Below are 27955 nucleotides of genomic sequence, written 5' to 3' on the forward strand. Positions count from 1 at the left end.
TTTACCTACATACACAAAGTTGGGAGCATCCACAACCACAGCAGCCATATTATTTTGCTAACCAATTCAAATTGACAATCCTAAACATTCTGCATATTCAGCCACTTCCATGCAATACATTCAGCACCCCCCCCTTTCCTCAAATCACTCTAGAACTCATTCACAGTTCAAGCCTTCATGACCATTCTTACTGAAGTCTACAGCACTTCAATAAAAAATAGTATCCCGTTCTAACCCAAAACTGGAGGAACAAAAAGTACTGAAGGCCCTAAAAGCAGACCAAAATATTTATACTGGAAAGCTGAAAAAAGTGTGGAAATAATAATTATAAACAATGCTGTCTATGTTAGCAAAATGACAATCAGTCTATACTCCATTAAACACAGACCCTACTAAAAAGTCTTGAAAAACGCTAAGCAATTCCTTAAAGAAGTTCTTCAGGAAAATAAAATCAGAGATATAGTACATTTTTATTCAAACATAAAAATGTTTGAATCCAAGGAGTTTTGAAGGACCTGCAATCTTTGGAAGCACCCAGGGCAAGAACTCACAAAATGGCTAGTATAGATCCTGTTCAACAATAGTTGGACAGGATCTATGCTAGCCATACCTAAAAAACACCAATGTTCACTAAAAAAAAAAACAACTTAGCAGCATCTATAGCTATAGTTTTACAGCATCTAGAACTAAAACAACCCCAGTCATTAACAATGAAATTCTAGCAAGCTTTGATGTTTATTCAATGTTTACTAATACTGAAGTTATCAAAGTTATAGCTCTGATTCATGGAGGACATTCTAGTAATATAACCCCATAGAAAATATAAGCTAAAAGAGTTCCATAACTACAGGGACACTGGGTAGAATATATATAATTTATCCTATAAATAGGTAAATTTTATGTTGTTACAGTTCTTCTGCTTGCACCTTCATGTTGGTAGTGATAGTACTGTTAGTAATCCTGGGCATAGTCCCCCCACTCCCATGTGCCAGGCATGAAACACTATGCCTAGCATACTGGTCATGACAACTCAGGTGTCAACCAATGTAAGCAGGGACAAAGGTGTGGCATCCACATCACAGGAAAATACTACTCCATGCCACAAAATATTAGGTGGTAAATGACCATCATCTGGTGCAACATGGTTTCTAGAAGCTTGAATGACAAGACTCATGTTTACTATCCATAGCAAAGATCTGGACGACCCCCCCTTCCCCCAATCTCATCCATCATTAAAGTATGAATCTTTTTGAAGTATTATGCTTATCACGGCAAGGTCCAATATTCCTCACACTTTCAAGGATACAGTTCTAAAATGGTATATGCAGGCCTGCTACTAAAATGGTCCATGAAACCAATCCTATTGGTAAACCTGAATCAGCTGATGTAAAATCTCACAGCATCTAATATTCCACCTAGTAGCTGGAAGGAGTCAAGTAGTGTGTATGAGGGGGAGGAACTTGTAGAGGACATGTCAAGTAAGATAGATATATATTCTTGCTGTGTCTGCACACTATATCCAAAAATATCATTAATTCACATGTAGCCCTGCACTTTTACTTTACTGAGCGAATGCATCATGAATAGTCAAGCTAATCAAACAAACTTATCTATGATAAGATTTGAACTTCCCAAAATCTTCATTCATTTCACAATTATGTGGTCTCAGTTCCAATATCAGTGAAATGCACTTCCACCTACAATCTGCCAAGCCCTACTTACTTCTGGCAAGTTTCAATTATATTAAGACTGCCTGCCTCAACTACTACTTATCTTAATTGCCATAACTATATTCTCCATGATTCCTACTGCTTCAAAGGAGGTATTTTATTTGTGCATACATCCATTCTGACATTCCTTGTTGGGCATCTTAATTTGGAAACTCCTCTCTCTCTCTCTCTCTCTCTCTCTCTCTCTCTCTCTCTCTCTCTCTCTCTCTCTCTCTCTCTCCCATTCTTTATAAATTTATCTGTTGCATTTATGGTTTTCCCAATTCTACCACTAATTGCTTGTAAATCTGACATCTTTTTTCAAAACTATTTTCTCCGCTCTTTCCTAAAAGTGGGGTAATTTTTCCTTTTTCCCTCTGTGATTTGAATGTTCATAACTCCAGTGGGCTTCAGTTTTCTAGTTTAGACACATTCAGCTGTTTCAGACGCAGAGTTTTTTGAAGTTAATAATAATCTCACACAGCTTCTTCATGTAACTATAAGAATACCAGAAAATTCTAACTACACATCCAACACCCTTGATCTTTTGCTCACTAACAACCTTTCAAGTACAGGTTGGTTGGCATTTTATGGCACACTGGCAACTAAAGCCATAATGTACCAAGTCAAATAACACAAAACCACATAAAAAATCTATTAGGTAACCTAAACAGGTTACCATGTCAAACTATGGAAATGTATATCAAAATATAAAAGTATAAATTCAGATAAGCGTGTATAAATTCACAGACTAAAAATTTAAAAACGTTAGTTATATCGTCTTTGTCATTTAAAATCTGGCTGAGCGTAAATGGTTCAGCCAGATCAATAAAATCTGTAAAATATACATGATGTGCACTGGTGAACATTCAATAAAAATATGAATAATGGTTGAAATAGTCTTACAGTTCTCACACACAGTTGGGTCAGCCAACCTGAACAAATAGGAGTGTGTCAGATGACTGTGACCTATGTAGAGCCGAGCAAGAATAACTTCCTCTCTTCGGACTGTGATAGACTAGAACTACCATTACCAGATAACAGGCTTAATCTGATATAGTTTATTTATGGCCTGTCTGTGCCAATGACCTTGTCATTGGGAATATAATCTGGTGCATATTATTCACCTGTAGTCTGTATAGGGGACTGACAGGCAATGATTATCCAGAGGAGTGGCTGATTTTGCAGCAGCATCAGCTAATTAATTTTCTCTGATCCCAATCCAGCAGAAGCAAATGTCAAATTCTCACTCAAGGAGAGAAAAAAGATCAGCTAAATCTGGGAGAGGACTGGATGGGGATTATACCTCACCAATAAAAGAGCCTGTAATATGCTCAATGAATCACTATATATCATATACCTTTGGTAATGGCTATTTTTCTATTGCATGTGACTCTACAGTACGTATGCTAGTTTCTTGTGGAATTATGTTGCATATTTTTTTGTGTGGAAGGACCACAGCTGATCTCACATACGACTATGACTTCCTGCCAGTCTACACAGACTCTGAGTCTTCTGTGTAGACTGGCAGGAAGTCAGAATACTGAGCTTGATGTGATGCAACAAGTTGCTGGTAGACAGCTGATGGTGTGTTAGCTGTCTCCACATCTAGGAGAAGTCACATGTTGGAAGATGGGCATGCCAAGGTGGAAGGAGTTACCTTGGTGACTGGGCAACATTGTCTACCATCATGTTTAGTTCTCTCAATAGGCATTGAATTTGAATACCAAAAGGTAGGTTGACAGTCTAATGGGCGTTGTAGAGATTTTCCCATCAAGATTCAAAAACTAATGCCCACGTAGGGGCTGTCAAGCTGGGATTTTCATTTAAAAGTGTATTGTAGGGACAACTGCTTATGTGGAAGAGATAGAGATGGTTCATTTGCTTCAATGTAATGGCTTTGGACATAAGGAGATGTGCAAAATGCTCCAGTGGCAGTCCAGATGGCCTGGTATTGAACTGGATCTAACCATTGGAGTGCACTGTCTCTAGCAGAAGCATAAAGCTAAGAATTATAATCAAGTTTATAATGGACAAGAGCCCAGTAGAGCTGAAGTAAGGTATAGTGATCAGCACCCTATAAAGTTAATGAAAGGGACCATAGAATATTAAGCCCCTTGGTGCACTTTGTCCTTAGTTGATGATTGTATTATAGAAATGTCAGCTTGTCAAAAATAAGTCCAAGGAATTTAGTTTCTGCTACCACTGGGATTTTGTTTTGTCCAGGCCTTAATTCTGGGTCAGGATGAAGATTACAACTACGATAAAAATGTACACAAATGGTCTTCTCTGATGAAAACCTGAACCCATTTGCCAAGACCAAGATGTAAAATTATTAATGGCTTTTAACCTTCTGGCAAAACACTTGGGAGAGTGTGTGGTTCGCAAGTGAACTTTAAATTGGCAATCAGAAAGAAAGTGCTTAATAAAAACAAGGAGATCACCCTTAAAACTGAACGCTGAACTAGCCACCATATCGTAGTCGATAAGAAATAGCGTAACATATATATATATCTCGAACTGATAGCGCGTAAAGTATAAAGTAAAACTAGATAGCATAATATGAAGTGCTCAATTAGGAATCTGTTAGCTTATTATAGTTATCAATTAATCAAAAATATTATTAATCTTATTAATATTCATTGTTGTTGTTATTTGGTTTTTAGGAGCATTAGCAACTAAGGCCATATTGCTCCGAGAATATGCGGTGGTCATTCCCTGACCTTTCCGCATCCTCCGTATTTGGTGGTGACGGGCTCGAACTCCGGTTTAATCAAGAAGCATGTGCTATGCGCTGCTGTTCCTTCCAACCTGGCTACGGAGGTGCCAATATTCACTGTTAATTAAATTGCATTTAAACGGAAATCATGACCCAGACTAGAGCTGCAAAGCGAAGATCACAGACTAGCGAGAGTGCTGTGACTTGGGGGAGAAATGAAGGGGCGATTCTCCAACACATCACAGTCTCAAAAAAAAGTGCGAAATGTTTGCCAACCTTTCTAAAACAGGACAAGATCTAGCTAAGGAGAATGTCTTTGTCAAGAAATTAAGCACCAACTCAACATTCTGATAGGCGTTTATGAGAGCTTGAGGTGTAGGGTAATTGCCCTCGAAGAAATTAATATGAGGGACCCATCAAACTCTCAGCTGCCCAGCTCAATGGCAGAACTCACTCCTGGCGCCTCCGTAGCCAGGTGGGAAGGAGCAGCAGTGCGTAGCACATGCTTCTTGATTAGACCGGGGTTCGAGCCCGTCACCACCAAATACGGAGGATGCGGAAAGGTCATTCAGGGAATGACCACCGCATATCCCGGAGCAATATGGCCTTAGTTGCTAATGCTCCTAAAAACCAAACAACAACAACAACAGAACTCACTCCTGTGCACCAGGCAACACAGAGGCAATCTCCAAGGCAGAATGCACTGGTCCCAGTTAGAGGAACTAGTTATTGTTGGTGACTCTATTGTCAGGGAGACGGGGAATATACTGTGCAAGAAGGATAGGTGAACAGGACCAGGGTATGTCTGGTCCTGTTCACTAGGGGCAAAAGTTGATGTTGTAGAGCAGATATCTTTTAAGGGCACAAAAGGGGATATTGTTGTACATGTTGGAACTAATGACTTTAAGAGTAAGAGATCTGCAGATTTACTCAACAAGTACAGGTCAATGTTGAAAAAAAAAAAAAAAAAAAGTCGTGAGTTAGGGTTGAATGGGAAAGTGTCTGCAATTCTGCCCAGACACAACAGGAGGGAGTATATGATGAGAGCCTTGTTGATCAATTTGGCCCTGGAGAGACTGTGCAAGGCTTAAGGGGTAGAATTTTTTTCAGCCTGGTCTGTACTTGTTGACAGGTGAGATTGCTTCTACAGGGATGGGTACACTTAAATAGAAAGGGTGCAAGAATATTTGCTGATGCTATCAAGGTAGTGTTACGTGGGTCCAAAAACTGCTAGCTTAGGAGGGATGCACAGACTAAAAGGTTAACTGTGGCCGCAGACACAGGCAAAAGTGATTCTTGCACTGCTTCTATTAGAATGAGCAGCAGCATGGAAAGCAAGGCAATGGAGATTTCCAGAACTGCTGGGAATCATAGTGAAACAAATAAATACAGTAGACTCTTGATTTTCCGGGATAGATGGTAAAAAACAAATCCCTGATAATCGATTTCCCGGTTAATCCAAAAATATAAGTCTCAGACACACGTAAGGATACGTTCCAGGACTTCTTACTTCATCGAGTTTTACGTAACCCGGGAATACCTAATAACATATTGCTACTATATTATTATTGACAAATATGAATTCTGCGCGATGTTTGGCCATTTTCATACATCTTATTATAATGATTCAACAGATGCACCGTTTTCAAACTTTTGTTTAACTGAAAGTGCAACTCTTTTGCGTTTACTCTCATTTTTGCAATTTCTAAACAGAAAAAAAAAAAAAAAAAAAAAAAATACTATAAAAAAATTTTTGACATTCCTGACATAAATAACGAAACAAAATGTCTTTTTGCACTGCAACGGTACACAACAAGCAACACAACACACTAAAACAAACTAAACATTTCTCTCTCTCTCTTTTTTTTCATTCTTTTTTTCTTTTGAGCGGCGGATGTGAAGACAGCAGGGTTGCAAGATAATAGGCACATTAATCTCCCAATGACGACTTATAACGCCAGTTCTTGTCGCTTATTTACAATTTGCAAAATATCTGTTTATACCTATTCTAGTTATTACTTGAATTTTATGATTTCTGGTTGTTTTTTTTTTTTTTTTTTTTTTTTTTAATTTGGAATCTTGAAATTTGTCCCGGTTAATCCGATCCCAGTTAATTGAGAGTCTGCTGTACATGGGGCCATGTTAGGGTAACTAAGAGAAGAAACAGGTGCATGTACACCAATGATAGGAGTATAGTTAATAAATTTGATGAGCTTGAAGTGCTAGTCAAGACATGGTAAGATGCACACATGTAAGAAAAGAAAGGAAAAAACTGACCTGAGTAAATAATATGAAGGTCTTGGAGATAACAGAAGAGGAGAAAAAACAGTATGTATTGGAACTTAAGAACCTTTCAGGACCAAGATATCGACAAGGAATAGAACAACTTTCTGAAAGTGATCAAGGCTGAGAAACGTATAGGTAAAAAGAAATCGAAAAAAGAAAAATTTAGTCAAGAAACACTTGTCATGATGAACTGAAGATGACAAAATGAGGAGCAAGATAAACACTCACAAGGACAAAATTGAGTATACTGAATTATGCAAAGCCATTAGAAAGAGACAGAGAGGACATAAGAAGATTTAACACAAGAAAAGTAGAACACGCATTAAGGGAAAATAAAGGACTTAAATCAGCAGTCATAAGCAGTAATACAGAAAGACAAATGATACTGAAGCTGAAGAATAGTAATGGTGTACTTATAAATAGCAGAGAAGGCATAATTCAAAAAGCAGACGACTACTATAAAGAATTATTTAAGGAGCAAGGGAATGATGCCAACAGTGGGCAGATGAGCTTAGAAAATGCAAAGTGAATTTTAATATTGACAAATGTAAGATATTTCATGTGGGTAATAATAATCCCAAATTAAACTGTGGTACCACACTCAGGTGTACTTATAAATAGCAGAGAAGGCATAATTCAAATAGCAAAAGACTACTATAAAGAATTATATAAGGAGTAAGGGAATGAATCTAGCAGAGGGGAAGATGGATCACAAATTAGCAACATGTACGACATACCCAATATCCTTCCTGATGAGGTAGAACATCCATTGAAGAAAATTAAGAATCAGAAAGCCCTGGATGAAGATGAAGCTACTGTAGAATTGTTAAAATTGGGAGGAAGAGACATAATACAGAAACTGGCAAGATTGTTCACAAAATACATTATAAAAGATGTGATGCCTAAGGAGTGGAATAATGCAATCATAATTTTGTTCCATAAGGATAAACCAGGAATTGGAAATTATAGACCGATTAGCTTGTTGTCCTACATCTACAAGTTGCTCACAAGGGTCATTACTAACAGATTAGAAAGAATACTTGATGAGAATCAACCAAAAAAGCAAGCTGGCTTTAGGACAGGATTCTCAACCATGGATCTCCTTTACGTAATATCACAGCTAATGGAGAAAGCAAAAGAATATAAAACACCATTATGCCTGGCATTTGTGGATTATGAAAAGCCCTTTGACTCCATACAGCATAAGGCAATGTTTCAGGCACTGGAAAGACAATGAATAGACATCCCATACATTATGATTTTGAAGAAAATATATGAGAAAGCTACCTCCTTTATTAGACTAGACAAAGTAGCAAATTTAAAACTGAAAAAGGAGTTCGACAAGGAGACACAATATCTCTGAAGTTGTTGACTGCTACTCTTGAGGAAGATTTCAGAAGATTAGACTGGTCGCAGTAAGGAGTCAATGTGAATGGTGAGCATCTAAACCATTTATGATTTGCACATGACATTGCGATCATAAGCCATGATCAGTTATGCAGAGTTAGTAAGGATTTCGGACTAAAGATGAATTTGGCAAAAACAAAAGCAATGAAATGATAAACAAGTATGCCACAGTAAGGGATATAATCATTAAAGGAGAAGTAATTGAAAAGGTGGATTCATATACCTATCTTGGTCAAGATAGGTATACGTTATTTAGCTGTAACAATGAAAAATGGCTGGAAGTGAAGAGAAGAATAAACCTTAGGTTGATAGATAAATTTTGGATGGATAGCATTTAGGAAATAGTCACATACTGAGGAGCAATATCACAATTTGTCTGAAATGTAAAATAATGAACTAGTGTATACTCCCCACCATGACTTATGGAAGTGAAACTTGAGCACTTACCAAAAGAATAGAAGAGAAGCTGAAAACTACACAGCAAAAAAATGGACCAAATTATATTAGGAATCAGACTGTTGGATAAGAAGAGAAATATATGGATTAGGCAGGACATTCTTATCAAAACTAAAGAACTGAAATGGACTTGGGCAAGACACACAGCTTGAGGATGTGATGACAGATGGAGAAAATAACAGAACGGTACCCAAGGAGCTAAAATAAAACCTGGAAGACAACAACGGAGATGAACAGATGAAATTCATGAGTTCATGGGTAGTAAATGGATGGCCATTGCACTGATCAGAAGAAACTGGAAAATTGTTGGAGAGGCCTTCATTCTGCAGTGGATTGAAAACTGCTGCTGATGATAATGACCATATAAGACGAGTACTGACCATTCTTTCCAGGACTTTGCATAAACAGCTTTTCAGAGCAATAGGACAATAGTTACTTGGATTTCTAGGATCTTTTCCTGAAAATTTTTAACATATTCCAGAATCAAGGACAACTGCCTTACCAAAGCGAGGCAGTGATTAGTCAATCAAGTCAATCGTTGATCTTTACACTTTTCAAGTGAAGCCACACTTGAAAAGTGTAAAGATCAAAACTTTAAGAAAGATTAGAAACCAGGAAGTAGAACAGAGACCATCAAAGAGGAGGAGGATGCTTCCAAAGTAAAGAATATAAAAATGGACCAGATGGGACTGAAAGCAGAGTATTGAAGGATTCCTGTTGCTGGGAGATTCCCAGGAAGAGGAACTCTTCAATACTGTTATTCAAAGTAGAAAAGAGCAAGTCTATACAAAGAACTTTGTAGTTCATATGTCCAGTGAAGATATGAAAAGAAAATTCCTCCTGAAAAGAACATTTCCATCAAAATCACAATTATACTGTAATTTCATTTTTGAGGTATCCTCCAGCCTGGAATATGTTAAAAAACTAGGCCAGAGTCTAAGCTAGCTGGACTACCATAAATTCATGGAACATGATTCTCTAAACTGCTATCAATGACAGAGGTTTGGCCACACCACCCACACAAGTACAGAAAAAGTCCATGTACGGATACTGTGGAATAAAAGGCCATACAGAACCTAAATGTGCAAACTGTAAGGAAGCAAAGCTGAACTATAAACACCGGGACTTAAAATGGGCTGTATACCAAGAAAGGGCTCAAAGCCTATAAAGTGAAAATAAATTATGAATGTTGAACTAAATACAAATTCTTGCCTTTCGCTAAAATTTCTTCAGTGTAATGCACAGCGTGAAAGAGCCAGAGGTGACTAGCTTAAGATGAAAATGGAAGAGAAAAATAAACTGACCTGCAAACTGTCCAGGAGCCCTATACTCGTGGATACAATACAGGGCTTACAATACCGGTCAAAATCTCAATACCGGTATTTTTAATTTATGAAACCGGGATACTGGTATCCTAAAATAAATATTTTTTCGCAATAAATTTTGATGACAATAAAGTATGGAAAAAACAAATAATTACTTGAATTCACGTTTTAAATCAATCTTTTATTATAATAATAAATATTCTAGCAAAAATTATTAAATATACAGTTATTCTAAAAACAAAAAAATAAGCATCCACACTACCTGTCCGAATAAAGTGAGCCCTTAAGAAACTCAATTGTGTTATCGTTTAAACCGGATCTAATTTTGGTACATATTTAATTAGTGACGGAAAATGTCCATTTGGATTCCATACTGGTTGGTGTTTTGTACTGAGATAGTCGTAGACGAGTTGCAGTTTAACCATCCCCTTATTCTCTCATCTTCAAAAAATCTTATTTCCTTTTTGACTTGTTATGGCACTATATCCGTATTATCAAAGAAAGGGACTGACGGTTAAGCTTTGTGAGGAAACCAAATCTAAATTGTGTGTGTGTGTGTGTGAGGGGACAGGGGGTATTTATTTATTGTGTGAGGGGACAGGGGGTATTTATTTATTAGTTTTTATTTCCCTGTACCTTAGTATCGCCATCAGTGGCCATTATTATGATTTTTGTACAGCAGCTCCCCTCAAGTACTAAGCCCCACAAGCTACCTGACTGCGTTAAAAAATGAGAATTTCCAGGAGCTGAGGGATTTCCCCCCCACACACAAGTATATACAGGGTGTCTCAAAAATATTGGTACAAATGTTTAGGGGAGGTAGGTAACATCTAAAGGAATGTAAATCGCATAGGAACCCATAACCGGAAACGTTGTAGCAGAGGCATAAGAAGCAGAAATGACACAAGACAGTAATTAGTGGCAAACATTTATTTGACATAATATTAACAATGGAGTATGAGATGGATGCATTTCATGATGTTACAACAGATGCTCAAAGGTTCCACCATGAGACGAAATGCATGCATGACACCGACGCAGCATGGATTCGCAGACACGATCGAACACACCTGGAGTTTCTTGGACAGTAGCAGCAGTGCAGACGAGTCTCACCATGAGATTCATTTCTGTCTCCACAGGCGATTCATACATGATAGATTTGAGGGCCCCCCCCACAGAATGAAATCAAGGCTCGATAAATCAGGTGAGCGTGGGGGCCAGGCAACGGGTCCACCACGGCCAATCCATCGACGCCCAAAACGCCTGTTCAAATGGTCACGAACACACCTTCCATAATGGGCAGGCACCCCGTCATGTTGAAACCAAATGTTGCGCCTCACATTTGCTGGAACATCGTCAAGTAACCCTGGTAGAACTTGTTCAAGAAAGATCCAATATTTAGCGGAGTTCATGCGGGATGGTAACAGGTATGGGCCGACTAAGCAGTCATTGACCATATCTGCCCACGCATTTATTGCTTGGAAATTTCCTGTTTCTTCTGTTTCACCAATAAGAAAGTGAAAAGGAGATAGAAGGAGTACAGGTTTTGAGAACAAGTGGAGAAATCCCATCAGGAATTTGATTCATCCCCTTCCCTCTAAAGTTTTAAAAGGAAAGAAGTCTGTGCTGTTTTTCTTTACATCCTTTGCCAAAGATTTCTCGTGATCTGCTCTTGCTTGCCTAACCTCTTTTGGGCTTGATTACAGACTAGTTTATATCTACCATAGGCTTCTGTTCCCTGATAATTTATACGCATCCCATGCATTTTTCTTCTCTGCTACGAGTGTCATAAGTTCACCTGACATCCATTTAGGCCTAAATCTAAACCTTGAACAATATTTCTTAGTTGGTATGAAAAGCCTAGTAGCTTCTAAGATTAATTCCTTGAATGCTTATAAAAGAATTTAGAATTTTTTAAATTCTTAAATGCAACTGGAAATCAGAATAAATACAGTCCTGAATTTACTTTCAGAGTGGGCTAAAACACACAAGCTAAAGATATCACCCAGCAAGACAAAAGGCCATAATCATGAAAGGTAAATTAACTGACAACAAACCCAACCATAAAATTTGAATGCAAAATGCTGGAAATACTCATTGTGGATAATAAACTTACATTTGTACAGAGTGTTCAGTATACTAAAAACAAGATACAGAAGTTTGTTGGCCTTATTACGAGTGTGACCTGCTCAGATTGGGGGCTGAGAACTCTACCAACTCTTTATAAAAGCATCTTTTTCCCTGTGCTAACATATGGTGGCTAAAGTTAAAAAGGGAGTAAGACAGGATGGTTACTTTTACCTAGTTTATTCCTTGCTTTTTGCTTTTGCCGAAGTGATAATTAAGGAGGCACTTGAGAATAAGAAGTGGGGGGGGGGGGTTAAAATAGGTGATAAGTACGTACAGACTATTAATTTTGCAGACGATCAGGCCATACTAGCAGGTTGCCCTACTACGCTGCAAAAAATGATCAAAAGACTAAATAAGAAAGCACTGAAGTATGGAATGAAAATAAACACAATGAAAACAAAGACAATGATGATGGGTAAAAGGATAATTTCCTTCCAAATTGAGATCGACGGAGTAAGAATAGATCAAGTAGAGCACTTTAGATATCTGGGGCAGTTATTTACACAGGACATTTCATGTCAAACTGAGATCCAATCCAGAATTGCAAAACAATCTTTCAAGAATAAACTGTCGTTGATTACACAGAGCCGAACGGGCTAGCCGGGTGGGTAAAGTGCCTGCCTAAAAACCCAAAGGTCGCGGGTTCAAATCCCGCCTCGGGCTTGGATCAAAGTACTGCAAAAACCTTGGAAGGTGCATTATGGCCACAGAAGCCGATACGCCAACAACTACAAAAAAAAAAAAAAAAATTACACAGAAGAGGATGTCACAGGAAATTAGGAAGAAGATAGAAATAACATATATCTGGTCAGTGGCACTATATGCAGCAGAGACATGGATTCTAACAAAGAGAGACAAAAAGAGACTTGAGGCCTTCGAGTGCTGGCAAAGGATGGAAAAAATTAAATTGCCTAAAAAAAAGTGTCAAATGTGGAAGTATTAAGACATGTTCAAGAACAAAGGAAAATTCTAGGTAGAATAAGATCAACTAGAATCAAATCCATGGGCCATTTTCCCTCTACAATCCCCTCCATGCAATGGAAGGGATTGTAGAGGGAAAATGCCCTAGGGACCAAAAAAGACCGTTATCAGGACATTGCTGGACTTCGAAATTTTGAGGAACTAAAACAAATGGATCAAGAGAGACAAAGATGGCAGCAGCTCATATGAGGAAATGATCAGTCACAAGACTGAATTACTGATGATGAACATATGGTGCCACAGCGTAGACAAAACACTAATCAGGAAAAAAAATAAGACTCACTGCAAAGGATGATTCTACTGACCATCACACGAGCATGCAGAACCACTTCAACTTGTGACCTCCAGGTCATCACGGGTAACCTCCCACTGGATTTAGAAATTATTTATAGAAATTATCCTATCATCTAAGGAAACATTACCTGCAACAATCCTAAACATCACAACTCCAAGTAACAATATAAAACAGGAAAAGAAGCAAGTACTTCAAAACCTCTACCAGGTTTGGCAAAGCAGGTGGGATGCCACTACCTAGTGTAGTGGCAACTTAGAGATTTATCCCCAAGATCAAGAAATTAGACAAAAGGAAATGTCCCTGGTTTGCTCCAGGATTGAATGTCACATACTTAATTACAGGCCATGGACCCTTTAACCAAAAATTACATTCCTTTGGACTGGCAGATAGCCAACAGTGTACTTGTGGAGAAGATGAGATATGGGAGCATGTCTTACACTCCTGTTCCAATTATTATCTCTCCAGAATAGGACCGCTGTATAGAGGAGCTGAATACTACCTGCTCACTGAAAAGGACAAATACAACCACCTCTGCTTACATTAAATTGTATTCACTGTAAGAAAACAACAACAGATTAAGACAAAATGTGCAAACACAGCCATTTGCGGCTACCCACAGCAAGACTACAACTAAGCTGATGAATACTCACTACTTACCTGAAGGATGGCAAATTCCAGCAGAGGGGAACTTACAATTGACAGTCGAATCCCTCCACCAGCCACTGTTTTTTTTAATTTTTTTATTATTATTATTATATTTTTATTTTATTTTATTTATTTTTAAAATTTGATTTTATTATTTTATTTACTTCCTTACAAGTTAGTGCAAATGCATCAATTCTGTTTGCAGCTAACTACTAAATAGTTATAAGATTGGCATCATTATATATATCTCATATTGTTAATACCTTCACGAGTTGCCATGATATTGCACTGCCTCGAATAAGTAACTCTTCGCCATAGGAGGAGACTATTGCTACTTATTCTCAGTCCAGACTGCACCATTTTGGAGCTGATTGGCTCCTCTTTGGTGGGTGGCAGGCACCTGGGCGTGGCAATGATGGCAAGGCAGTTGCAAAGTATAATCCCGCAATATGAGAGATGCCTTTGAATTACGTCGCATTTTGAATATCATGGCAACTCGTGAAGATGTTCACAATATGAGATATACACTGCCAATCTTATAACTATTTAGTAGTTAGCTGCAAACGGAATTGATGCATTTGTCCTAAAATGCGACGTTATTTACTTGCTTATTATTATTATTTTATTTTTTGTGGGCCCTCACTGGGGAGCTTAGGTGACCCCAGGGACAGCCTAGCCAGAGTAATGATTCCAGACTTCCTGGTCTGGCTGCTGTGCCATGGATGGGACCTAGGGGTCTGAGGCACTCCACGAGCCCCTTAGGCCATGGAGTGCCGCAGAAGAACAGAGCCCAGCATTACATGACATTAACAAAACATCACTCATGCTTTCTGGCATTTACAAGGAACTGTATCTTAATATGAGAGAACTGATAGTGGAGTTGTGGGCAACCACCGATGCCACTTAACACACAACACTATGTTCTAATAGAGAATGAAATAAAATTAATAAGGGACTCAATGAAGTTTGTGTATCAGGTTGCCTAAAAATCCAGTCTCCACAGTGTTATACAAGTCAATCTTACAACACATGCATGATACAAATTTTTTTTTTTTGTTTTACAATCATGATGGTCTATACCTCACAGAGGTTTACATCAATGTTCAACAAAAGTATAGCATGATACTCTTATTACAGATACTAAACCATCATCAGCAACATTCTGTTAGAGCATGAATATTATTAGTTGAATGATGATGAATGATAGCTCAACATGGCTTTTGTTATGACAGTATAAAAATGGAACATTTAACTAATGACATTCTGTTTTTGTTGTAATTCATTTCTTTGCTACATAAAGTGTATTATATAACTGGCTGAAATTTCTAAAACTGATAAAGGAGTAGCTGTATGCAGTATTTCAAAACCAGAATTTTAGTATGCAGTAAAGGAGTAGCTGTATGCAGTATTTCAAAACCAGATGACATTCAAATTGATCATTCAAATGATCAATTTGAATGTCATCATGGGAACTGTGGGATGAATCACTAGTTTACTGCTTTCAACTCAAATCCAAATGTACATTGACATTCTCGTATAATATCTTTGTTTTGTTGACGACATTAATGTTAATCAGTGAATAGAAGTACATGTTAATTTTAAAAGAAAAATGCTAATCTGAAAAGGAAGTATGAAGTCTGCATGCTGTATTATAGAAATATATAGTAAAGCATAACAGAAATAAGTTGGAACATTACTTTTTTTTTTTAAAGGTGTAACACGGAATCTAATAAAGTATTATCCCTTCTGTTTAAATGGAGCAATGTTTTCTGTCTATTAAACATACAAGATAGAAGAACTTCATTTTTTTTTTTAAACTCAAGTGTCAAAGTAGCATTTAACAAACTTTACATTCTGAAGTGATCATGGCACAAATATGCTTATGATCAAATTATATATAATGCATGCAGAAAACTGTATTTTAAATTAATAAATAAATGCTGTTTTATTATCAGTCAATTACTGATTTCAACAAATCAATTAGTGACTGATTACTGATTTATTGACCAATGCCTGACATAGCCATGTGGTCAGGGACATGAGTGCACATAGTCACCACACTGGACTGTGATTCATGCTCACGTAACTGCTAAAATTCAATTAACAATTGTATTCATGATGTACTGTAAACTCCTCTCACCTGGTGGTTATTCTGGAGTATAAATAAGAACATTTTCTTATGTTCCTGATGTAGCCGAGTTGTCAATGGCAAGTATGCATCAGAACATGCTCTTTGAATGGACAGTGGTTCAAGCCTGCATGACTGCTAAATACAATTAATGATTGTATGCATGATTTATTCTAAACCCCTCTGACCTGGTGGGAATGCTGGAGTATAAACAAGAAAATATTATTATTACTGATTTGTTGAAATAACAGACAGCTTTTACATTCTTAGGAGGTTAAAAGCAATTGGGTCCATGTGTCCTTTATCGTACAAAATCTTTATATAGAAGAAGAATAGAATGATCTCTATTTCTTTGCAAGTTTCATTGCATGAATATGTCATGCCTCAGCTTACCAATAGCCCTGCCACTGCAAGAATGAACTCAGGGTCACTACCATACACAGTCTATTTAAGAGTAGACTTAGTAGGGTAAGTGTAGTAGCGTAAAAGAGGGTGAATGCAGATATTATATTACTATTACAGACTAATATCAAAATGAGAACACTTTAATCCTTTAATCACTTAAATGTGTCTTCAGGTTATTTGCATTTGATTGCACCAAAAATCTGAACTAATAAATAGCAAAATAACTAGTTTGAAATGTTTGATATTTCTAAATATGTTTGACATTGGGCTGCAATATAAAAAGTTTTGATTTTATTTAACAGTTTAAAAAGACAAGAAATGACAAATAAAGCTATTAAATTTGTAATTTAAACCTTTACACATACAAGAAATAGAACTCTTTTCTAATATAGAATAGAAGACCATCAAATTTTTGAAACAAACACTCTCATTAAAATTATGCTATGAATCTTTTTCCTTATATATAAAAAAAAAAATGTTTTTGTCTCATAACATCAAAAATATTTGTTTCCCAGTTATGACAAGTTGAAGTTTCTAAAGCCATTTTTCAAATAGATCTGCTTATGTGAGCTGAATAAATCCCCTTGTCCAACATTCAGATCAAGGATTAACCTTTGATTTTCGAGTCAGTTTGCTTTGTTGCCCCAGTAACTAATAAAAAAAAAATAATAAATAACGTTAAGGAAAACTTTATTATTAAACGGTCCGTATGATGATCCATAACTATGTTGTCTTGTACTCGATCCTCATTGTTGATATGAGGTGACTAAAAAAAAAAAATCCAAGAATGTACATACAAGGGGTAATCAAGGTTGCTCTATGTACCCTCAGGTAGAAATAATAGGATGACCAAGTATGTATTTTTATTTTTCAACATAGTCTCTTACAATACTAAAACACTTTTGCCAATGGCATTCCATGACTAATTTCTACCAAAAAAATAAAATAAAATTCTTGTCTATCCAACCAGATACACAGCAGCCATTACAGCAGAATTATCTGTAAATTTCTTACCCCGAAGAAGGAATTAATATTTCTTCCATCGAAGGTATTTCTTTAGATTTGGGAATGAAAGTGATGAAAGTCACTGTGGGCAAATCTAGTGAATAGGGTGGACAAGGTAACAATTAAAATGACACATCTGTAATTGCAACCATTGCAAGGTGGGACACTTCTGTGCATGGACATCATCCTGAAAAAAAGAGCACACAACAAGAGAGCTTTTCTTGCCTCATTTTCTTTTTGATAGAATCACATAGTTTTGGGATTAGGTTGGCACAGTACTGAACTGTGATGGTTTGGCCATGTTCAAAGTAACCAATGAGGACAATATCCTGCAACTCTAAAAAAATTATGCCATCAGTGAAGATTGCAATCCAAATTTCTTTGTGGATGGCAATTGATGATGTTTCCACTCCACACTGTTTTTTTTCACTCAGGGTCAAAGTAATAGAGTCATGATAGATACATGAATTGTTATGTATCTACCATAAGCCTTCTGGGTTGGAGCAGTACATGCAGAGACTGACTTTCCAAGGCCTGCATGCATTCCTGGTCGGGTATCAACATTTGAAGCACCCACCTTGCTACACATTTCTAATGCCCAAAATATCAATCAATATGGCCTGTACTGCAGACAACATTCTGTGCTTTGATATTTTCTGGATTGGCGGCATTTTTAGAACTCCTCTAGCATGATCATCTTCACACAAAATTCCCTGCCATATTAAGGTCACGGCACCATCTTTTAACTATATTAGATGATGGAGCAAATTCATCTAGTGTCCCCACCAACCCTTTGTGAATATCAGTCAGAGTCCAGTTCTTTTTCACAAGAATATTTGATAACAGCTCTAACGTTAAAGAAAACTTTATTAAAATAAAGTTTTCCATAATTCATTTTGTCTTGTACTCGATCCTGATTATTGTATTAATGTCTAATCTCTATATATCCACTAAATAAGCCTACAAGGCTGGGACAATTCATGTTGATATTTAAGCTTCACACGAGCCAGAAGATAAATAAATTTAATACTGTAACTAAAAACACTTTATTTACAATAAAAATATAAATAACACTGATAAAATATACTAAAAACATAGAAATGAAAAGCGATAAAATTTGCTGTAGCTTTCGGAGGCAGCAGTCTCCTTCCTCAGCAGCATATGTCTACTGTGTGGCACATCCTTAAATAGCAGATCCACGACACACATCAACCAACCATGAAACCATGTGATGTGTGCCGTGGATCTGCTATTTAAGGATGTGCCACACAGTAGACATATGCTGCTGAGGAAGGAGACTGCTGCCTCCAAAAGCTAAAGCAAATTTTTCGCTTTTAATTTCTATGTTTTTAGTATATTTTATCAGTGTTATTTATATTTTTATTGTAAGTATATCTATTTTATACTTATTTTATTGTAAATAAAGTTTTTAGTTACAGTATTAAATTTACTTATCTTCTGGCTGGTGTGAAGCTTAATCATCAACATTTATATATCCAGTTGATATGAGGCGACTAAAAAAAAAAAAAAACCCAAGAATGTACATACAAGGGGTGATCAAGTTGCTCTATGTACCCTCAGGTAGAAATAATAGAATGACAACAACAAAAGTATTTAAGCATTTTTATTTTTCAACACATTCTGTCATAAAAAAATGGTGAAACTGTCTCTGTCAAGTTTCTCCATTTTTTTATGGCAGTAGTACTGTCAGCTGCTCACTTGTAACAAAAAAAATATTATTATGAGGCTCTAATTTCATGTACACAATGAATCCCAATTGTCAGTTGATTCAACGACTGCTCATCTCAATTGGTAGGCGCCTCCGTAGCCAGGTGGGAAGGAGCAACAGTGCGTAGCACAAGCTTCTTGATTAGACCGGGGTTCGAGCCTGTCACCACCAAATACGGAGGATGCAGAAAGGTCAGGGAATGACCACCGCATATCCCGGAGCAATATGGCCTTAGTTGCTAATGCTCCTAAAAAAAAAAAACCAAATAACAACAAACATCTCAATTGTCCTAATTATTTTCTGTATGATTCCTTTTGTTTCAAAGGTGGTACTTGGGGATATATCTGCTCCGATATTTCCTGTCAGAGACTTAGTACTTTGGAATCTCCTCTTTTCAATCTTCTTTGGCTTAAAATCTCTCTATCCCATTCTGACAAATTTATCTGTTGCCTCTATCATTCTCCAACCTCTATTAATCACTTGGAACTCTTTGACTTCCTTTCTTTGAAACTTGACTTTATCCAGTCCAACTTTCCTAACAGTGAGGTAATTTTCCCTTGGTGATTTTAATGATCACAACTCCAGCTGGCTGAGATGCTGAGGCTTTTGCAATTACTAATGACCTCACAGATTGTTTATTTACCTATCAGAATATCACACAATCCTAACCATACAGCTAACACTTTGATCTTTTTCTCACAAACAATCCTTCCAATTACACAGTTGAGCGAGTAATCCTCTAGGCACCCCAGACCACAACTTGATGATGGTCTCTTCTCCAATGGAGACTTCCTCTCATAGCAATTCTCAACCTCATGTTGCTTGGCATTACAAGAATGGAAAATGGGATGATCTGCGAGATTTCTACTATTCTTTTCCGTAGTTGGATTACTATTTTAAATTTTCTGATGGCAATATTTGCTCAGATTGTGTCAGTGAAACTATTCTTGTAGGGATGAAATCTGTTATTTTACAGTCTACCTTAACATCTCGTCCTTTATCTAAACATTGGTTTTCCAATTTTCCAATAAATTCACTAAGGCTGTTCAAGATAAGAATGTTTGCATTTTGCAATTGGCTCACAGCCAAATCTCCAGGTTCATTTTCTGCCTACACCAAAGCTTGCAACAATTGTAAAGCAATTATTAATCAGTCCAAACTAGATTTCAAACAGGCTAAGAGCAGAACACTTGCTTTTTGTCCAAATGGTAGTCAAGCATTCTTTGTCTCTTGCTTTGGAAAGAGACAAGAATGCTTGACTCCATTATATATGCATTTCTTCAGGCATTTTAGGAAGAGAGAGGTGACTGATATCAGCCTGAAGTTCACAGGTATTTTTGCATGAGGCTTTTTTGGAACTGCCATGACTTGAAGCTTGAAGGCACCTGTGCCTGTTTGAGTACTTTGTTGTAGAGATGGATGAGCTCTCTCTGCTGATGAAATAAGAAGCAATTCTAAGACTAAAAAGAGGTATTGCATCAATTCCTATGGTGGACTTGTCACATAGTGAATTTATTATTTTTATTAGCTGTTCTTTGGAAATTTCAATATTACTGATAGGCCCAGATACATTACGTGCTTCATTCCAAGGGTATACTTCAGACACACAGAATCTCTCTTAAAATACAACACATGCTCACACCATTCCTGGACATTGAAAAACAGGAAGTTGCAAGTGTGACTTGTGGACCACACATGTTTGCTCCTGGCCAGCTGACCGTTCTTTAAATTATCAATAACTGATCTTTTGCTCTTCTGGAAATCCAAACTTTGGAAAATTTGGCATATGTGTCTTCTGAAGGCAACCTCTTATAGGATGCATGGACTGCCTATTTTTCCTTCAAGGCTTTTGTCAGAAGGTGATTTCACCTCGGCTTTGAGTGGAGACTAAGGATGCATATTTTGGACATTGCAGATCTTGCAATGAATTCCATCCATCTCAACAGCCAGTAAGCCATCTCAATGATGTTCCATGGGTAAAGTTGGAAAAGAGTAGTAACTTTTTCAATGTTGATATATTTTGGATTGTACATTCTCCTGACAGTGTTTGTAGCTTGTACTAGCAAGCGATCATCCTAAGGTGCCTGCAGTGAAATTATGGCATATTGGATCGTGATCAGACGGGAGAAAGTTATCGGTTATGGTCAGGGTTTCTTTTACCAAACAGTTTGAGAAGATGCACTGTAGGGTGGCATCGACATGTGAGGAAGGAATATCAATAAGACCAATGTCCATCCAACAAGTTCAAGGACAATGTATCGAGGAGCTTTTCTTTTGTGGCTGGCAATGGAAGGTTAAAGTTTCTGAGGATGACGATCTTTCGGCAATGATTTATTGTGGATGACATCCATGCCACCAGATTGAGGACACAATCCTCAGAAACCAGGGGAGGGAAATAAACGGCACAGAGATCAAAATTCCAGCAACTTGGTAGTTTGTCCCCTTCAGCCCCAGGTGCCTTATTTACTTTTAGCTTCAGCAATTTCTCTTCCAGTTTCTTCACAGTTATGACAAAATCATTTAGCTCTCAGTTTTAATTTTATGCACTTCTGGTTTTTCCATCCATAAAAACTTTTTTTATGCATGAATGTAGATGCAAAATAATTATTTAGTTTGTCAGCAACCTGAACAGGATCATCAATGCCATTCGCATTTAATGGACCAGTATTGTTCCTCCTTTCCTTCTATTGTTAACATAAGGATAATCAACTAAACAAAAGTAGCAAAAAATTCTTTGGTTAGTATAAAAAGCTTAGTAGTTTCTATGGGTATTTCCTTAAATGCCCCTATATAGAATTTCGGTTGGAAACTTTATCAGTTGATCCCAATGATACCAAAAGGAATTTAAAAACTGTCTAAGACCAAAAGCAAAAAAGCCCTTCCTCTTACCCTTGGCACATTTTAATCTGATAAATGATGTTCGTTATACTTATCATAACCATTTGGCCTACAGCAGACTTTTATTCTCATGTTTGTTTTCTCAGTGCTCATGTTATATCAACTGACTCAACATTGCACTAGCCACCCATATCACCTAGGTGCACTGCCTTAGATTCTGTGTGTTTCTTAACCAAGAGCATTACTCTCACCCATCTGTCCTGCCTGTTCATACTGTAATCACCATATTCAAAAATGAGTTGTGCTCGATGGTGAGAATGTGCTCTTTCTCTTACCCAGTGGCATAACAAACTGTTGTGGGAACCTGGAATTAGGCACTTTGTTAGGCCACCAAAGGAAACTCTGGTGGCCTTCCCATGTGTCACTCTCATTGTCCTATTAAACCTTTGCTTAAAGCTCTGTACATATTTCCTTGATTGTGATATTATCTCTTGAAAACAAATTCTATTATATAGCAAAAAGGCAGGAGCAGCAGTCATGTTCAGAACCTATTAAAAAAAAAGCGGCAAAGGTAAAGAAAGCCAACACGAGAATGACAAGAAACGTCGGATAACTTACGTGGAAAATTAGTTTCCCGATACGACACTCTAGCACTGCTCGCTCGGTAAAGTTGAGGTAAAGTGGTTGAGTCCTGTAAAACGACTGAACAAATGTGTCTGGTTGCTGTGGCCTAATACTTTTCAAATGGTGTTAATTAATGTAATGAAGTGTTATTCATAGTTTTGGTTGTCTGATTAAGTCCCCCAGGAGTGGTGATCGTACTCACTTAGCTAATAGTAAACATTGTATATAGTTATTTTTTTATTATTATTTATTTTTATATATATATATATATATATATATATATATATATATATACAGGCATACCTCGGTTAACGTTACCTCTGATAACGAAGCCTCGATATAACGAAGTCCGCAATTTCAAGCCCCATTTAACATAAAAAAATATTCCAATTTAAGGCCAACGCCCGACAATCATCCGATTATTTTTGTTTAATCACCTGAAATCTAAACAAACTGAAGAAATTACGGAAACCTTTGGGGCTTCTCGTGGTTGGTTCGAGAAATTTAAAAAACGGGCCAGGATTCATAGTGTAAAATTAACAGGAGAAGCTGCAAGTGCAGATGTTGAAGCTGCAAATAAATTTCCAGAAAAACTAAAGGAAATAATTGAACGTGAAAAATTTCCACCAAATTTGGTGTTCAATGTTGACGAAAGCGGTTTGTTCTGGAAACGGCTACCAACAAAAAGCTTCATTTCTATTGAAGAAAAATCAGCTGCTGGATTTAAAGCAGCCAAAGACCGTTTAACGTTACTCTTTGGATCAAATGCCTCTGGTGATTATAAATTAAAATTGCTATTAGTTTACCATTCAGAAAATCCGAGGGCGTTAAAAGGTAACATAAAAATGAATTTACCTGTAATATGGAAAGCAAATAGAAAAGCGTGGGTTACCAAGGAGTTATTTACTGATTGGTTTGTTAACCACTTTTGTCCTGGAGTAAAACGGTATTGTCAAAAAAACAACTTTGAAGAAAAAGCTCTTTTGTTGTTAGACAATGCTCCGGGACATCCTACTGATCTTAACACGTTGGACACATGCATTCCTGTCAAAGTTGTGTTTCTTCCAGCAAACACAACTTCCCTGATTCAACCATTGGATAAGGGAGTAATAGCATCATTTAAAGCTTATTATCTGCGTCGAACTTTAAGCAATTTAACTGAACTAGAGGATAAAGTGGAAATGACAGTTAAAACTTTTTGGAAAAACTACACCATTAAAAACGCAATTGAAAACATTGATAGTTCTTGGAAAGAAGTCACTAAGAAATGCTTAAATGGAGTTTGGCGCAAAATATGGCCAGAAGTTGTACTAGAAGAAGAAAATAACATCCAAGAAATTAGAAATGAAGTTATCCAGATGGCTCAATCAATAGGTTTCGAAAATGTCGATGAAGAGGATGTTAGAAATTTATTGAATGCAGAAGATGATGGTTTTTCAGTGGAAGATTTAGAAAACCTTGTTAGCAACGAAGACAAAGATAATGAAGGCGAAGTTAAAGAAGTTCCTGCCGAAAAAGTGTTAACAACCAAAGATTTAAAAAGGTACTTAAATGACATTGAAAACGTTTTAAATTTTTTTAGTGAAAATGATCCCGATTTAGGAAGAAGTGTTATAGTTAAGCGATCAGTGTTAAATGCAATAACTCCGTATAGGCAATTGTTAAATGAAAGAGAAAAAAAGCATAAACAATCAACTTTAACCTCATATTTTAAAATGTGATTTCACTTTGTATGTAAGTTGACTGTTTATTTAATAAAACTTTTCTTTGTTCGAAAAAAAGCTTTTCATTTTCTTTACGTAGGAACGTATCCCTATTCTGGCCATAGTATTTTTACCTCTGAAAACGAAGTTTCGCTTAACGAAGTAATTTCGTGGAACGCATCCTATTCGTTAATCGAGGTATGCCTGTATATATATATATATATATCTATAATTTTTTTTTTTTTTTTTTTTCACTCTATCCACTATTGTAAACTTCTCTCTTCTATTTCATGTGAGGTCTATCTCCCCCTTATCTTCTATGCAACCTCCCCATACCTCAATTCTTATCTCCACTTCCTTTCCCTTGGGGCTCCCAGGCTTGCCTGATAGCCCAGTAAGAGTCTCAACTAGAAAGTGAACCTGGCGCGCCTCCTCGTTTTTTTTTTTTTTTTTTTTTTTGATTTGGTAGTTGTTGGCGCATCGGCTTCTGTGGCCATATTGCACCTCCCAAGGTTTTTGCAGTACTTTGATCCAAGCCCGAGGCGGGAATCGAACCCGCGACCTTTGGGTTGCCGGGCAGGTACTTTACCCACTCGGCTAGCCCGGTCGGCACGCGCCTCCTCGTGGCCAAGGTTGGGAGTCAGAGGGCAGGGGACCAGGTGTCCCCTGCCCCCTGGCTGCAAAGTCGCCAGTGCCGGCACTCAACACTCATCATAACAAGACACATACTTACACACCTACATACATACACTTGCCGGCCTTCACCACCTTTTCAGATGCTACAGCGGCATATAGGGGAAACCCTGGAGACCGCAAATGAAACAAACACACCTTGACCTTGACTGCTCGCTCGGTAAACAGATGGTAGGTGTTATCGGTCTGGAGCAAAGTCGAGAACGATATATTGATTGACAGGTAGGCGTGGCAAACAATGTGCTGATTGGTGTGCGAACACGATAACATCGGGTTAGTATCATTTTAGTAGCACTTATGGTAACTTGCCCTAATGAACGCTTTCCATGATGGTGAAAAAAGGTTAGGTTACCTCCACTTGAATCCCATGGGAGCTTGAACCCCTCCTGAAGTGGAGGGGGTAACATAACCTTTTTTCTTTAGAATCAGTCATATTTAGAAATACATTCATAAAAAAAAATAAATTTTTTTATCACTGTATTTTTATTCTCTTGTTCAATAATATGCCCTAATGGTGAAACAGGTCAGTTTACCTCCACTTGAATCCCATGTGAGCTTGAACGCCTCCTGAAATGGAGGGGGTAACCTAACCTTTTTTCTTTAGAATCATGTGGACTAGCGCATAAATTGTTTACTAACAAAATATTATTTTTTTATTATTATTGTACTTTTATTTTTAAAGACACTCGTGCAGATACACACGTATCATAACATCAATCAACACCTATTCACTATATGTATATATATACACATATACATAGAATCTTTCTTTTCTTATATTATTTCCTAACCTACCAATTAAGGTCAGGTTATGAAATATAACGAAAAATAAAGAAACCTTTTCCTTTTTTTTTTGTAACCAAACCTAAATCTACTAATGTAATGAGTAAAAATACTCATGAACTCCAAAAATCTGCTTTTAATAATGAGAAAAAAACATAATGAAGGACATAAAAATGAACAGAACGAAACTTTTATTAATTTAGTTTTCATCAAAAAATCAACCAACGTTTTATTTTCCCTACAAATTTCTTCCATCTTTAAAAGATTCATCGCTACTATCATCATTCATTACAAAACTATTATGCACAGTTCTTTATTCATAAATACACATTATAATGCCAACCAATGACTACACAGTAGCTTGTCCTCTGTCGCGCCCACCACCAATCATTTCATCGTTTGCCACGCCTATCCGTCAATCAATATATCCTTCTCAATTTTGGCTCCAGACCGATAACACCTACCATCTGTTTACAGAGCGAGCAGCACTAGAGTCCAGTGTCGGGAAAAATATTTTCCTTGCAAGTTATCCGACATTTCTCATTGTTCTCGTGTTGGCTTTCTTTACCTTAGCCAAAAAAGCATACAGTGGTGGACAAAAAAACTGCATCACTAGTGAATTTTGCAAATAATGTATTTTACACTGCATTGTGGGTTGCCGAAATGTTCAAAATGCATTTGTTAGATGGGATATATATCTCTGTGAATGAAATTCAATAAAAAGACTCCACCTGATATACCCAATTGCCATAAATATCTTCCCAAAGGGTAAAATACGTAATTAATGGAAATATGAGAAATCATGCAAATGGCAATCATAACAACCAACCATAGATTTTATTGCATTTACATGTACAAACTGAAATGACAAGTTAATGTAATAGTATTATGTACTGTAAATCAGCAAAATAAGTCCTCAATATTTTTTTGTTCCTCCTTGAGCTGCAATTAATGATCTGGCATGGAGTTAATCAACTTCTGGATATACGGTTACCCAATTTCGTGGTACCACACCTTTACAATGCTAACTCCTGCAGCTGAATCTTACTTGTTGGCTTCTTCTGAACAATTTTAGATGACATTATGTACCAGAAATTTTCAATAAGGTTCAAATCTGGACTGTTGCCGGGCCAGTCCAAAACTGTAATTCCAGCATTTCTGAGGTATGACTGCACCTTAAGGGAGAAAAATTAGGGAAAACATTGGTGTATGTTTTAAGCCTTGTGAGACAAGAAGAAACTTAGCATAAAACTTACCAATTTTGCTGTGTAGCAAGGTTTTGAGTACTGTTGAAAAATGCAGTTTTAGACGTCTGTGTGGTGATCCCTAATAACAGGTTTCAGGCACTCCTCCAAGATAGCAGTGTAGGTTTCTGCATTCACCATTCCGTTAATAAACTTAATTCGCCCCATCCCTTTGTTTGTTATGCATCCCCAGATCATCTGACAGTCAGTGTTATGCAGTTAGGATGGTATGCTTCCGATTTTTGTCTTCTGACATATCATTTCCATCCGAGCCATACAAGGTTAAATTTCGATTTGTCAGAAAAGATGACGGTGTTCCATTGCTCCTTTGTCCATGAAATATGCGGTTTAGCCCAATCAAGTTGCTTCTTCCTCATTTGTTGGGTCAACAAAGGCTTCTTCTTGGGCCAACAGGCATGCTGACCACATTCTGACAGCCATCTTTGGATAGTTCGTGCACTTGTTTCAACATCAGAGGCCATCTCAAAGTACAGATTTAGATCAGGAGCACTAGCATGGCAATTATGAAGGCATAGCCACTTCAAATATCAATCTTGGGAATACTTGGTCACTCTCTTACAGCCTGATCCAGGTCTTCTCTTCACATCACCAGTTTCACGCTTTAATTTCAGCAGTGATATTTTATCAGTGATAGCAAACATAGAAAGCCCTTCCTGGGACAGAGCAACAGCTACACTTTTTTTCCTTGGTGTCAACTGAACACATGGAACCAGGCTTACACCTCTGCAAAACAGGATACTAATGAGTGTGTATACCCTTCCAATGTCGTATTTATAGAAATGGTTGAGGCAATACCTTGCAATTACTGTCTGAAGCAATAGAAGTGTTA

At 37.2% G+C, this 27955-nt stretch overlaps 1 protein-coding gene across 1 annotated transcript in view; it reads right to left on the reverse strand.

Moving 5' to 3' along the window:
• Positions 1-27955, reverse strand: part of LOC150078367 (uncharacterized) — a 103644-nt gene that overhangs the window by 44728 nt on the left and 30961 nt on the right. The window lies entirely within an intron of this gene.

This window comes from Mastigoproctus giganteus, chromosome 11 (assembly GCF_048544385.1).
Source record: "Mastigoproctus giganteus isolate SK-2022 chromosome 11, ASM4854438v1, whole genome shotgun sequence".
NCBI lineage: Eukaryota > Metazoa > Arthropoda > Arachnida > Uropygi > Thelyphonidae > Mastigoproctus > Mastigoproctus giganteus.